The following is a 12,424-nucleotide window of genomic DNA, read 5'->3' on the forward strand; positions in this document are numbered from 1 at the left end:
TTTCCTATAACTCACCTGTTATATGAATTATATTAGTATAAATATTAAATATTCGTTCTTTTATTCATTCATTTCATCCGGGCTTCAAGTTCTGGGTGTTTGGCTTAGAGTGACAGGTGGCTGCCTCCACAAGAGACTAGCATAGACTGTAGGCTTCATTCAGCCCACCTCAGCTCCATCCACGCTCCAGCTCTTTGCCTGTTATTGGATTAGCCAATCAGACACTGCCAAGATGGCCGGAGCCACCGGGAGCCGCCCACTTTGAGCTTCATTTTGTCAAGGTCAATGGAAGGTTAAGTGTGATCACATCTAGTGATAGGCTATGTCCTAGCATTAAACGTCCGAAATAATTTTTGAGGTACTTGTTTCTCCTGCCACCAGAATTAGATTTTATGCAGCATGTCCTGGACTAAAGAATTTTTTTTTGTCTCAAGGTCAAACCAAGATATTGCCATTCACAGCAGTGAAATGTGAGCAAAGTACAGTTGTGAAGTTTATTGCTGTTGTTGTAACCTTGTGGTTACACTTTAATAGTAGGCTGTAATTGACATTTTTGATGAAACATTCTGTAGTTTTCTGATCATCTAGACTCGTGGGTGTGAATTCTACTAGACAATAAGTAACTAAAATTGCTGGCCATTACCTGTTAACCAATTACACCTCGATGAAGTCATGCTTCACTCTTGCCTCTCATCTTCTTTTATGATCATTTTTCGATGTACAGTGTGTTAAGAAGGAAAGACATAAGGACGACTAAGCAGGGCTAAAGACGACTATAAAAAAGACAAGAAAAAACAAGAATGTGAACAAATGAACAAGGAGTTTATGAAGAATAAAAAAGGGGAAGAGGGGGAAGGAAGAAAAGATTCTAAAGAAAGATACATATAGATAGATTCTTTTTATCTACAGCTATAAAGAGGGGATTTGTGATGGAGGAATTAAAAGAGGGGAGGCCTTGATATGCAAATGTAGCTGCTGCTAATCAAAGCAATAAGATTAGCCTTCCAAATTGAGATGAAGAAAGGCTCCATTATCTGGGCCGAGTGTCATGTTTAATAACGCAGAACGGCATGGTAATTCACTAGTGTTTTGTGTGTGTGTGTGTGTGTGTGTGTCTACGCTTGTTGCGGTTGTTGTGTGCTATATATAACATATACAATACAGCCTCGTCCGGTTTGATTAGGTATCAAATGAACAACTAAAAGAGTGAGCTAGAGATGGAAAGGGTTGCGGGTGACACACTGCAACACATACATGTGCTTTAACAAGCACACACTCCAACACGTGATGGAGTTAATTAACCAAACGGTGCAACTTTGATGAAATGCAATTTAATGTGGTGCGAATTGTTTATTTTTTCTAGTTGTCTTGAACATGTCTTTATGCGTCTTTTTAAAGATTGCCCTTGTTCAACTTGCTATTTTTTGCTCTTTTTGGTAAACTGGAACATTTCTTTTTGTGTTAGCAGCTAAAGAGACAGATAGTTTACCAGGTTGTTGGAGGCTAAAGGCGATAAAAGAAAATATTGGACTTACCATGTGTCACGTTGTCAGAAATATGACTCAAAATGAATGTTCCTCTTGGTCTGCTGGATGTGTCCATAGGCTGTGGTTTGCAAACATGTTCAACAACTTTTTCAGGTAAATGCCTATATTGTTTTTGGAGAAGTCAAAACAAAACTAACAAGTGAAAATACATGATGCACTTACAGTAACTTGTGTATGTGATTTTATTTACACCTAGAAGACCACTGTTTGTGTCCAGTGTGAATCAAAAGTAAATGTTAATAACCTACCTAATATCATGCAATGCTATCTTGAGATTGTTATGTTACGCATTTCTGTGAGATCACTTTGGTTTTGCAAATAAAATTTGCATCTGCTCAGTAACAAGAAAAATATCTCTCAAAGTTAAAATACTTCCTTCTGAAATATAGTGATGTTGAAATATGTAGCATTAAATCAAAATATTGAAGTTCTTCAAAGTAATACTTGATACTTTTAGTCCAGTAGAACATGTACTTTTAGTTACTTTTCCTTTGGATTTTTCTGCTTTCGTATTACAGACCTGTGTGATGAAAAAATCACACAGGACAAAAAATTAAACCACATTATATCATACTAGTATTTCTGGAATTGTTGGGTCTAGAGGTATAGAAATTAAAATAGTGTGGTCTAGACCATCTCTCTATAAAGTGTCTTGAGGTAGCTCTTGTTGTGATTTGATACATAAATAAAATTGAACTGAATAGTAGTGCAGTGTCTTTGCAGCATGGTGGTTAATGGCAAATATGATACATCTGACTGGAAAAAAGCAGTGGTGTGCAAGAGAGGCTGCCAATTGTTTATGGTAATTATACCAATCTATCACAACTAATTTGACCATGACTGTTGATGGTTGAAAAATGCTGCACATAAGCAACTTTAACTTTGAAGAGCCTGACAGGCAGAGCTGCCTCAGTAACTCTGGCAATGAGCCAACATAACCATTAAACACAGAGACAGAAATAGGCCACGGTAGCCACCAACAGTAAGCATTCTGTTGTTGTTATCTTTACTGTTTCTCAATCCATACTGACAGCCTTACCATCCTTTGGGGAAGGAAATGGCAGTCACTGGTGATTATAAAGCCCCCACCTCATCCAGGGAACCAAATTATGCCTGCATTAATATTTCATATTACACAGGACTAGCAGAGAAACCACATGTGTACTCAGCCCTTTGTCTTCATGTCAAATGAAATGTGCTCGGCAATCATCAGGGGGTGCAGGGGTGGTGAGAGGCGGGGCGGTGTCAGGAGGGGAGGAGGAGAAAGGAAGGGGCGGTGGGAGATGAGAGGAAATGATGGTGGGAAGGAGTAGAGGGAAGAAAAAGTAGGATAAGAAGTAAAGCCAGGGAAAGAGTTGAGAGTTGAGGGGGGAAAAGAAGAAAGACCAGGTGGGATGAATAATGGGACGTAAGAGAATACACGAGTGAGAGCAGAGATGAGGCAAGAAGAGGAGAGGAGATATGAAAGCTGAGGAAAGTAAAGTGATAAAATATCAGGAGACTAGATGAAATGCAAGTAGATCAAAGGACAATCTAAAGGGGGAAGAGGAAAAGGGAGGAGAAGAAAGGGGAGCGGAGAAATACCTTGGTGCTTTAAATAATGTAAAGAGGTGAAGGCGTACGCTGGGCTGAAGAGGAGAGGACAAAGAGGTTTGCAGTACACATGAGAGCAAGCCACTGAGCAGAAGTTATATTTTAGTTAGCTTCGAATTATCAGCTTTTCTAATGTATCATCAAGAGACAATGATGTATTGCCGCCAGATATAAAAACACAGTTTAAGGGGCTTTTTCAAGAGTAAAAAAACTCCCACCAAATAAAGAAGAAAGACAACCACAATATGATAGCTTTAGAAAGACCAATGCCAGCATTTTATGAGAAACCCCATAAGCTAACAAAACAGAAGCTAGCTAGCTAGCTGGAAGAGCATGGTGGGACTTTGGCTTTCCATAGCTCTCATGCATAGACTAACTGTATGTTAATTTCAATGTCTTCATTGCTATTTGTACACGTGTACGGAAGATACAATGTGTTTATATGACAATTTTTAAACTGTTAAAGGACATTTTCTTGGCTAGCTGTTCTCCTTCTGCCAATGTTTGTTCTAAGCTAGGCTAAACACATGTTGAAGGTATGCCTCATGATAAGGATGATAAAAGTTTTTTATTTGTTTCTCAACCTTTGTCTGCATGGGAGTCTAGACTAGCAGTGTTTTATAACTGGACTTGACTAACACACTTACTGTTTCTATGGATCGGGGGGAATACAAATCATTTGGAGGGAAACACAAAAAATGTAGAAAATGGACATTACTATCCAAATCTATAGAGATGGTCAAAGCAGTGGACATTTTTATGTGCCCCGTTGCCATTGCAAAGAACTGTGTCCCTTGTTTAATTTCTGCATAAACTACCGTATAAACCAACTTGCGGAAAGTTGTGTACTTTCAGAGATGAGCTTTTGAGACAAATGAGCAGGAGTATTAGCACTCACCATTGAGATGCCTCTTTTGTACTGAATTGAGGATTGCTACGATGGTTATCAACATGAGACAGACAAAAGAAAAACATTGGTTTAGCGTTAATGGAAGGCCTCAAACGTGTTTGTGAGACACTTTACTTTACGCCCCACTGATGTGTGTTGTCACCATTGCAACTATTAACAATCACCATTTTCTTTTGAATTAGCCAAATGATCACATACATTCTGTTTTCAGTGGCTAAAACCTAATGTGAGGTGAAGCTAAAATTACGGAAAAGGAACGCAGAAGTAGTTCAGAACAATAAATTTCAACCAGGATCCTACAGGGGTTCCATATTCTCCTTCCTCATGTCCTTGTCCTTAGCAAGTCTAATGTCCGTTCCAGTCTGTCTGGGACAATGTCTGTTTTTTGGACTTGGTCAATGTGACCTGCCAAGTCTCACTAAAGACTGAGGACAACAAGGTTTGCAAATGACACTGTTGCACCAGAGACAAGAGGAAAAGGGGTCATGCAGTTGTCATGCTGACCTGAAAGTGGACTTAATTTTTTTAAAGCTCACACTGAAGGCTAAATTTGTTGTGGCAGATTACGTTTGTTCTCTCATCTCCTGTAGCCTTAAATATCTCTCTAAAATCATGTACTTTTTAGTTGAGTGTGAACTAGATGGGAGAAGGGGATCGCAGTTTAGGCACAGTGATTGGTTTAGTGATTGGTTAAAGGCTTTAAAGTGCCCTGTAAAGTTGCATTTATGGTGTCAAAGAAAGCAATTTTCATTTAAAAGTCTGTTATTTGACCTGCCTTTTATATGCTCGAGATACACCGACAAAGAAAGTGTCTGTAATGATGAAGACACAGAGTTTTTACTCTGGCTACTGATGTATGCAAAAAGTCTAATTCTGGAACAACAAAATACGTTGTTTTACTAGTAAATAAGGTAACTACATCAGCAAACCACAAGATCCAGTGAGAGATTTGTGTGAAATGGCATGTAACAGAAATCACACCTCTGTCCAAACTGTCCTGGGAGTGAAAAAAAAACTGACCATCATACATCATTGTATCCTTGACTTAAAGGAGCAGAGACTTAGTGATTATTATTTTTCAAAATTTCATGGCAATCCATCCAACTTTTTGAGTTATGGCAATCTGGACCAAAGTTGACGGGCCCACCGACCGGCCATGCGATTAACGGAGCATAGCCGCTAGCATGGCTAAAAAATGACAGCCATACCAGAAATCCATTTTGGGCTATCAGGGCACATTTACAGAATCAGGTTCATGCAAATAGGAATCAAATCAAGTAATACCCTGTGGGCCTCAGCCCCGCTGAAAGAAATCTCTTTATGTCCGAGATTGTCTAACAAACAATAAAAGCCATAAATCAAGCCTGTCAAGACAAATGGCGCATCCCCGTATAACTGTGATAACACAGATACAGGTGGCATCGGGTTCATCCCATTGTCCATAAATGGGGACGATGTTGCTAGCAGATGGGGCTTCTCTTGTCGAAAACAAAGAAACACATGGACAGGCACATACGTACAGACACATGTGCTGACAAAGTGACTAACAGATGTTAAATGTGATCTATACTTGAAGTTCTAAATTGTGCAGAGATGGGATGAAGACTTCTCCAAGGGTCTGTATTGCTGACTACTTAGAGCTCCATACTTGTTAATTACACAGACACACACACTCACTTGACAGGGAGCTACAAAATGGTTGGTTGGCTGATTAACACTAGTTTGCCTGCTGGTTGAGTGTGCTCCCATCACGGTGAGATTGCTGCAACCTCTTGTTAACCCTCATTGTATGAAACAACCCAGTGGCTCACCTTTAAGCACACTTACCAGCCTCTTATTCCCGAACCTCTCTCGCTATCAACAATTATGTCTGTGTGAGCGTGTATGTCCTTGTGAGTGTGTATCCCTGTCCCTCTCACTAGCTAGGAAGTTAGTAGCAGCAGCTTCTAGTGCACTTTAATATGCTCTCTCTCTCTCTCTCTCTCTCTCTCTCTCTCTCTTTCTCTCTCTCTAACCTGATTATTAATTACAGTCTGCCTCTAGCTGACCGCAGCCCAAACACTGTCTAACAATGTTGCCAAGGAGACCAACACAAAGTCATTTACAAACAACGATCAGGACATTCACATTTAGGCCGGTTTGCAGCACAGCCATGTAATTCATTTCTGTATGAACCGTTGTGCTTTAAGTATTTTAATCAACATGCATGCCGATCAAACTTTGTTCATGTCAAATATATAAGGGAAAGAGCTCATATTTCGGTTACACCTGTAACTAGCTTGGCATCATCTCAAAAGCAACATAACTCACTAAACACTCAAGATGAAACCCATCATCTGGTTGCAAAATCATAAGTTGATCAAAGCGACTGCATGCCAGAAAGTCAGTCATGCCTGAGCTGTACGGCACTCAGCAGTAATCAACCTGGAGCTGTGCCTGAAGCAGGGCTGTGGGCCATCACTCTGTGTGTGTGTGTGTGTGTGTATGTGTATGCGTGTATGTGTGTGTGTGTCACACTTTGAAATGGAGAGCGGATTAAGTACTTGCCAGCAGCAAAATATGGCTTTTAATGCTACACAAGTGTGTCCTGTGTTATTTTACTTCTGACCATACGGGGTTGAAATGCACTCAGTGACACACACATGCACACACCTGCAAAATGCTTACTACCAAGTGTTGGAGGCAAAATCTGTACTAATAAATTGAAACATCAAATTAAAGTTACCCTGTGGATTTTTTTACTAAAACAGTTTTTCATTACGTGTATCCTTGAGGCCTAACAAATGTGTTGAACCCCCTTTATTATTTTAAAACCTGCTTTGTTTAAATCGTTGTTTGCTAGCCTGCAGTCTAAATGCATATCACGCATGTGCATCCTTGTGTTTGTGCATGAGATATTAACAAAGAGGGGGCCACTGGGGTGCTTATTCTGCTGTAACATTGAAAAAATGTCTCCTTAAAGGTCTGTGTACCCTTTTCAAGTGTACATGAAAAGACTGAAAAAGAAAAAGAAAACTTGTTTTATTTTGACATGAAAACCTCATATGTGAAGCGGTGAAAATTTGTCAAGTTGCCACATTGTGCTGATTGGTACTAAAATGACTCGCCTGAGTAGCTGCCTCTGGAACTTTGATTAAGTCATTTCAAAGTATTTTTTTATGTAGTGTTCTTTTTTTTTGTCCCCCCCCCGAATTTGGAAGCGAGCACAGACAAAAGCAATGTGCTGCTGCAGCTACAAGTATGGTAGATATATTGAAAGTAAACAAGGAGGGCGTCATGGAAGTCCAAATTTCTGGGAGGGGGGATGTGGGGGCTTTATATTAGGATAAATTTTACATAATTATTTAGAAATGTGCATGTCAATTGTTTGTCTTGTTGTAGTTCTCTCACGTCTACACTGCTAAATCATGTCTGCTTCATCCAAAGATTTGAAGGAACACAAATTCTGATAAAAAGACGATGTCTAGAATACAAATTAATTTAGACAAAGTAGATAATCAAGTCACAGTTGAAATGAATCTGCCTTAACACAATACAGCTGTATTTTCAAAACACAACGCATGGCGGGCAGCATGAGGATATTTGAGGCTGTGCTGATCACATAGCAGTGTCTGCTCCATTGTTAATAAAAGCTCAGACAGATGTTCAGCCTCCTTGAAAGATCCATCGTCAGCACTAGCCTAAGTGTATGTAACCCTTAACCACACCTACCAACACTACTTTAGCTGGTAGCCAACTATCCTGCAAACCAACCACACCTATGTTTCCTAAATGCAATTTAGTATAACAAATTGCATTTCATTTTTACACGCTTGAAAAATGGATTAAACTCTACCAACCACTTCAGCAGGATAGGCTACTGTTAAGCTGGGGACTACATCTCTAGCATTAAGGTCCGACTGGGTGCTGTGTTCGTGCGTACCATTGGTGTTTAATAGAACAGAGCCCCATTCATTCCTATGACAGGTGCTCAGTGGCACATGAAGCCATCATGGAGCATGCAAAAAATACCTGGATGATCGCCACTGCAGGCACACTGGAGACCTTCAGCGACCGAGCCAGCTACTTCCAGTTTAACGCTCCGTTAACTTGAATGGGGATTAAATGATTTCATTGTGTGGCTCTTCTAGATTTTCCAAATGTTATCGGGACAGAACGGATCAAATTCTGATAGTGAAAGAAGTCATTATCGTAGGGAAAATGGGAAGAAGGGGTGATGGCAGGTGAAATATAATAAGAGAAGCAGTTATGGTCAATTTAGTTACTCCTCTAATAGTTCTTTCATTTCTGTCCACAAGGGGGAGGGGCTGGGATATCTGGACTTAGGCAATTATACTTCTATGACAGATGGAGCCCAGGGGGGTTGTGGGCTGTGGTTTCCTCATTGGTAAGAGGGATTACATGCTAGAAACAGGGGAAGGGAACCCTGATCAAAAAAAAAGGGGGGGGGGGAGGTAGATGGATATAGAGCTAATGGCAGCCAACAGTTGATTGGCTGTGACTGTCAGCCAATGGGTGTAAGAGAAGAATAAAGCGATTGGTCTGGTGATTAGAAAGTCTCATCTATTAGCAGTTGGGGGCAGGGAGTGGTGAAACAAGGGTTAATGGGCTTTGAGTGTGGTTGTGGTTTTGTACTGGATGAATGAACAGCAACAGAATCAACAACTAACTATATAGTTCACAACACCCAGAAGAATGGTTTTCATATATTAACATGAAGTCAACATTGCATGCAAGCATCTTATCATTTTTAATTTGTTATTCTTAATTGTTTTAATTATTTGTTAAATTTTTAGTACATTCTTTACAGTATTCCACAGACATGAAGATGCATGTGTTGTAAAGTGCAAACCTTTAATGACCCTTTTTTGAAAGTCAGAATATTCAAACATACATCCAAAACCTTTTGAAACTTGCTTCAGCTATACTGATGCTATGCTATATTTTGAGTTTGAGAAAGAGAAAGAACCTACAAGGTAACGGTCACGTAAAAGATGGAGGTAGTTGCAGCAGTGTTCTTTTGAGACCCTCTTAGTGACTTTTTTTGTTAAAAGAAGAAGACATACTTTATTTATCCCCGGGGGGAAACTTCACAAATTTACACTATGTTGTTGTTACACACAGGCACAGAATACATGCACATGCACAATCAGAACTCCAAAAAGGCTCTGATGGAGAGATGGCAGAGGGCTCTCTCCCTCCTATATATAGGTTTGAGCAGGCAATCAGTCAAAACAAACCACTTAGCTTAATGCAAATGGTGCCATTCGTCCGCATGTATGGCAGTAAACAAATCGGCAAGCTTTCCTTTAAGTTACCAGCTACCGCTAGCACTAGCAAAGCAAGGTGCTATCGCACGCTGAACAAGACCTTTTTATGCGACCAACATTTTCCAATCACCTGAACTGAAAACATACAGTGATACACATACAGATCAAGTTTAAAGACAAAAACACGGACAACATCCAAAAGACCATGGTCTACATTGCTAAGCCTCTATCCTAAATCGACAGGTCGGTGTGTAGCCACGCCCTAAAGCATTCCTTGCGTCTATTTTAAAATAAATGTCACCATAATAAATAAAATGAAGATTATGCTGTATTGAGGAAGACTTAAAACTAGTGATCATGACCACAATATCAATGGGAACATGTTTACGCAGTTAATAAATCAAGTGAAAAGTAGGATCATTTCCCCATAGACTTCTAAATGATCGGATTTACTTTTGGAGCTGGTGGAGTCCCCGCCTTTTGGAAATTAGAAAGAATGCAGGTTTAAAACACTTAGCTTCAACATTAAACCCAGAGGTTGCAACTTGCTAAAAAAGCAAATGTCACCATTGTTTAGCTGCCACTGTCATAGTGTAGACTACTCTATGCACATAGGGCCAGACTTCCTGTTTTAAAATGATGTAAATTCTGCATTTTATTCAGTTGTTTAACTGTGAGCATGATTTCAATAAACTCAAAATCATGTCTTTAATAAGGCTGCTATAGTGTTCTGGGCCCAGGCAGGAATGACATGATGGATGTTGCACATCTACCCACCCCACTCCACACTCACCTCGCCTTCCAATGTAATTATTAATTATTAATTACATTTGAAGGGGAGGTGAAAACACAAAAGAAAAAACAACAGCAGAAATATAATCGGTCCAATCAACACAACTATCTCAGCTTCGGTTTACACAATTGTGAAGCCAACTGTTAAGGAAGGCTTTGGGGTCACCTCTAAGGTCAGTACAATTATTGTTACATAATGGCGGTCAGCCACCATACTGACCTATATATTCTGCAACCATATAAAAGGGGGAAAAACTATAGGAAGCATTGCTCTTTATTACCGCTTTAAGTAGAAAACAGATGGTCCAGTAAGTTACAACAGTTAGTTGATGAGCATCAGTGCTGCTAATCCGTCTAGTTGTGTAAACAGCCAATCAGAACAATGACCTACCAAGCAGGAGGACTCATGTTCAAGTTGTCAAAGTGGAATACTTTTAGAACATGCTTAGATATGTTCGTTTTTTATGTGTATATATGTGTGTGTATATTTATGTGTATGTATGTACATGTATCTGTGTGTGAATGCATACATACAGTATATATGTGTAATGTGTATATGTGTGAGTATATCTATAAGTGTGTGTGTATATACACAAATGTGTGTGTATGTATGTATGTATGTATGTATGAATGTATGTATATACATGTACAGTATATATGTATATTTGCTGTATGTGTGTGTGTGTGTATATATATATATTTATACTGTATCTCTAAAGAGGTGACCCAAAATGTATTTGGCCACATTGTGGTTCATCTATAGAGACGATTGGAATATGTAAGAAAGTAAGTGCAAAAAAGTAATTTAACAACTATTTCTAATAGGATGTTAATGGTTTATACTGCATTGAGTATATGCAACAACAAAAAAGTATAATTTCAAAACAACTGACTTTTAATGCTCAGGAACATCCTCTTTTTAAGAAGTCTTTCTTATAGAATAGCACCCTCTGCAAAGTTGATTAAATGACCCGGAGTTGATCTGGATTATAATTCAAGGATTATGTTCACTAATCCAAACGTATCTCTTGATAATGCATAATAACTAATAATCCCCTTGATGAATGGCTGCCTAACGTGGATGGCAGGGAGAGAAATTTCCCAAAATATGACAGTGCTGCCATCTAGTGTTTACAGATATAAGCTCTGCCCACAACACGTCAGCTACTTCTCCTTCTCTCTTTTTTCACAGTATATTTCAGACGATTGTTGAGTTTGTATGGTGTCTTTTGTCTGGATTTGAGCTCCTCCGTGTGGTGTTGGTACACTTATAAAAACACTTTAGTTTAACTTCAGTTAAACTTTTAATTAATGTCCAGCCAAATAAAATGTTATTAAATTCATTTCTTTTTTCATCTGCAAAAACAGGTGGAAATGGACAAGGTACATATCGTGTAAAATGTATTTATCTAACATTACTGGGTTTATGGAGAAACTAAATCTCACCTGGAGAAAAACATGACTCTTTTAGTCCCGTTTAGATCATGAGTAATGGTGCATTTCAGCTTCTTGTGGCCAAAATGAGTGTTACAACACCAAACACTGCAAAAATGATTCTGACACACTGCAAGAAAGACATTAAGACTTCCCAAAATGTTGATCTATTGTTTTAATATCTCTCTACTGTAAAAAAAAAAGAATTGTTATTCTTTTTATTGTGAAAGAGGACAAAATAACCTTTCATATTCAACTGCACAAACTGTACATGCTAAACACTATATGAATGTATTTTCTTTCTTTTCTTTTAAACGCTTATTCTACTTTTAGATTATTAGATTTGTATCTAATGATTTAATTGGATTAAGTTTAAAGAGTAACCCTAACGCTAACCCTAACACCTAACCCCCTAACCCTAACCCTAACCCTAAGTATACAAATTAAATTGATTACACCACTTTCCATAATGCTTGTACGCATTCAAATAAAGAAAAGACAGCATTTGAACCTCTTGTTATATGTAAACAGTAATGAAACTGCCTATCACTTTGAGATCTTGCACGAGATATGATTTACGGAAGCAGGAACTGGAACCGGAAGGAGAATGTTTGAACTGTAACCTGACTGAGGTTTGCTCACTAGCAGTGCACCACATCCTGTGACTCTGTCTGGTTGGCAATAACCATCAGCTCATCCAATCTCTCCACACACATCCATCTACAGCGTCCTGCAGGCAGGTTTTACATCATAGACTTCATTAATGAGAGAAGATAGTGAAGCACAGGCTACGCTTTCCACACAGAGGGCTGAGTTGTGGAGATGCAAGCAGAGAAAAACACAATCCGATTGCTGCTTAAACAGACTCAATGGCTCAG

Source organism: Etheostoma cragini, chromosome 12 (genome assembly GCF_013103735.1).
Source record: "Etheostoma cragini isolate CJK2018 chromosome 12, CSU_Ecrag_1.0, whole genome shotgun sequence".
Classification (NCBI taxonomy): Eukaryota; Metazoa; Chordata; class Actinopteri; order Perciformes; family Percidae; genus Etheostoma; species Etheostoma cragini.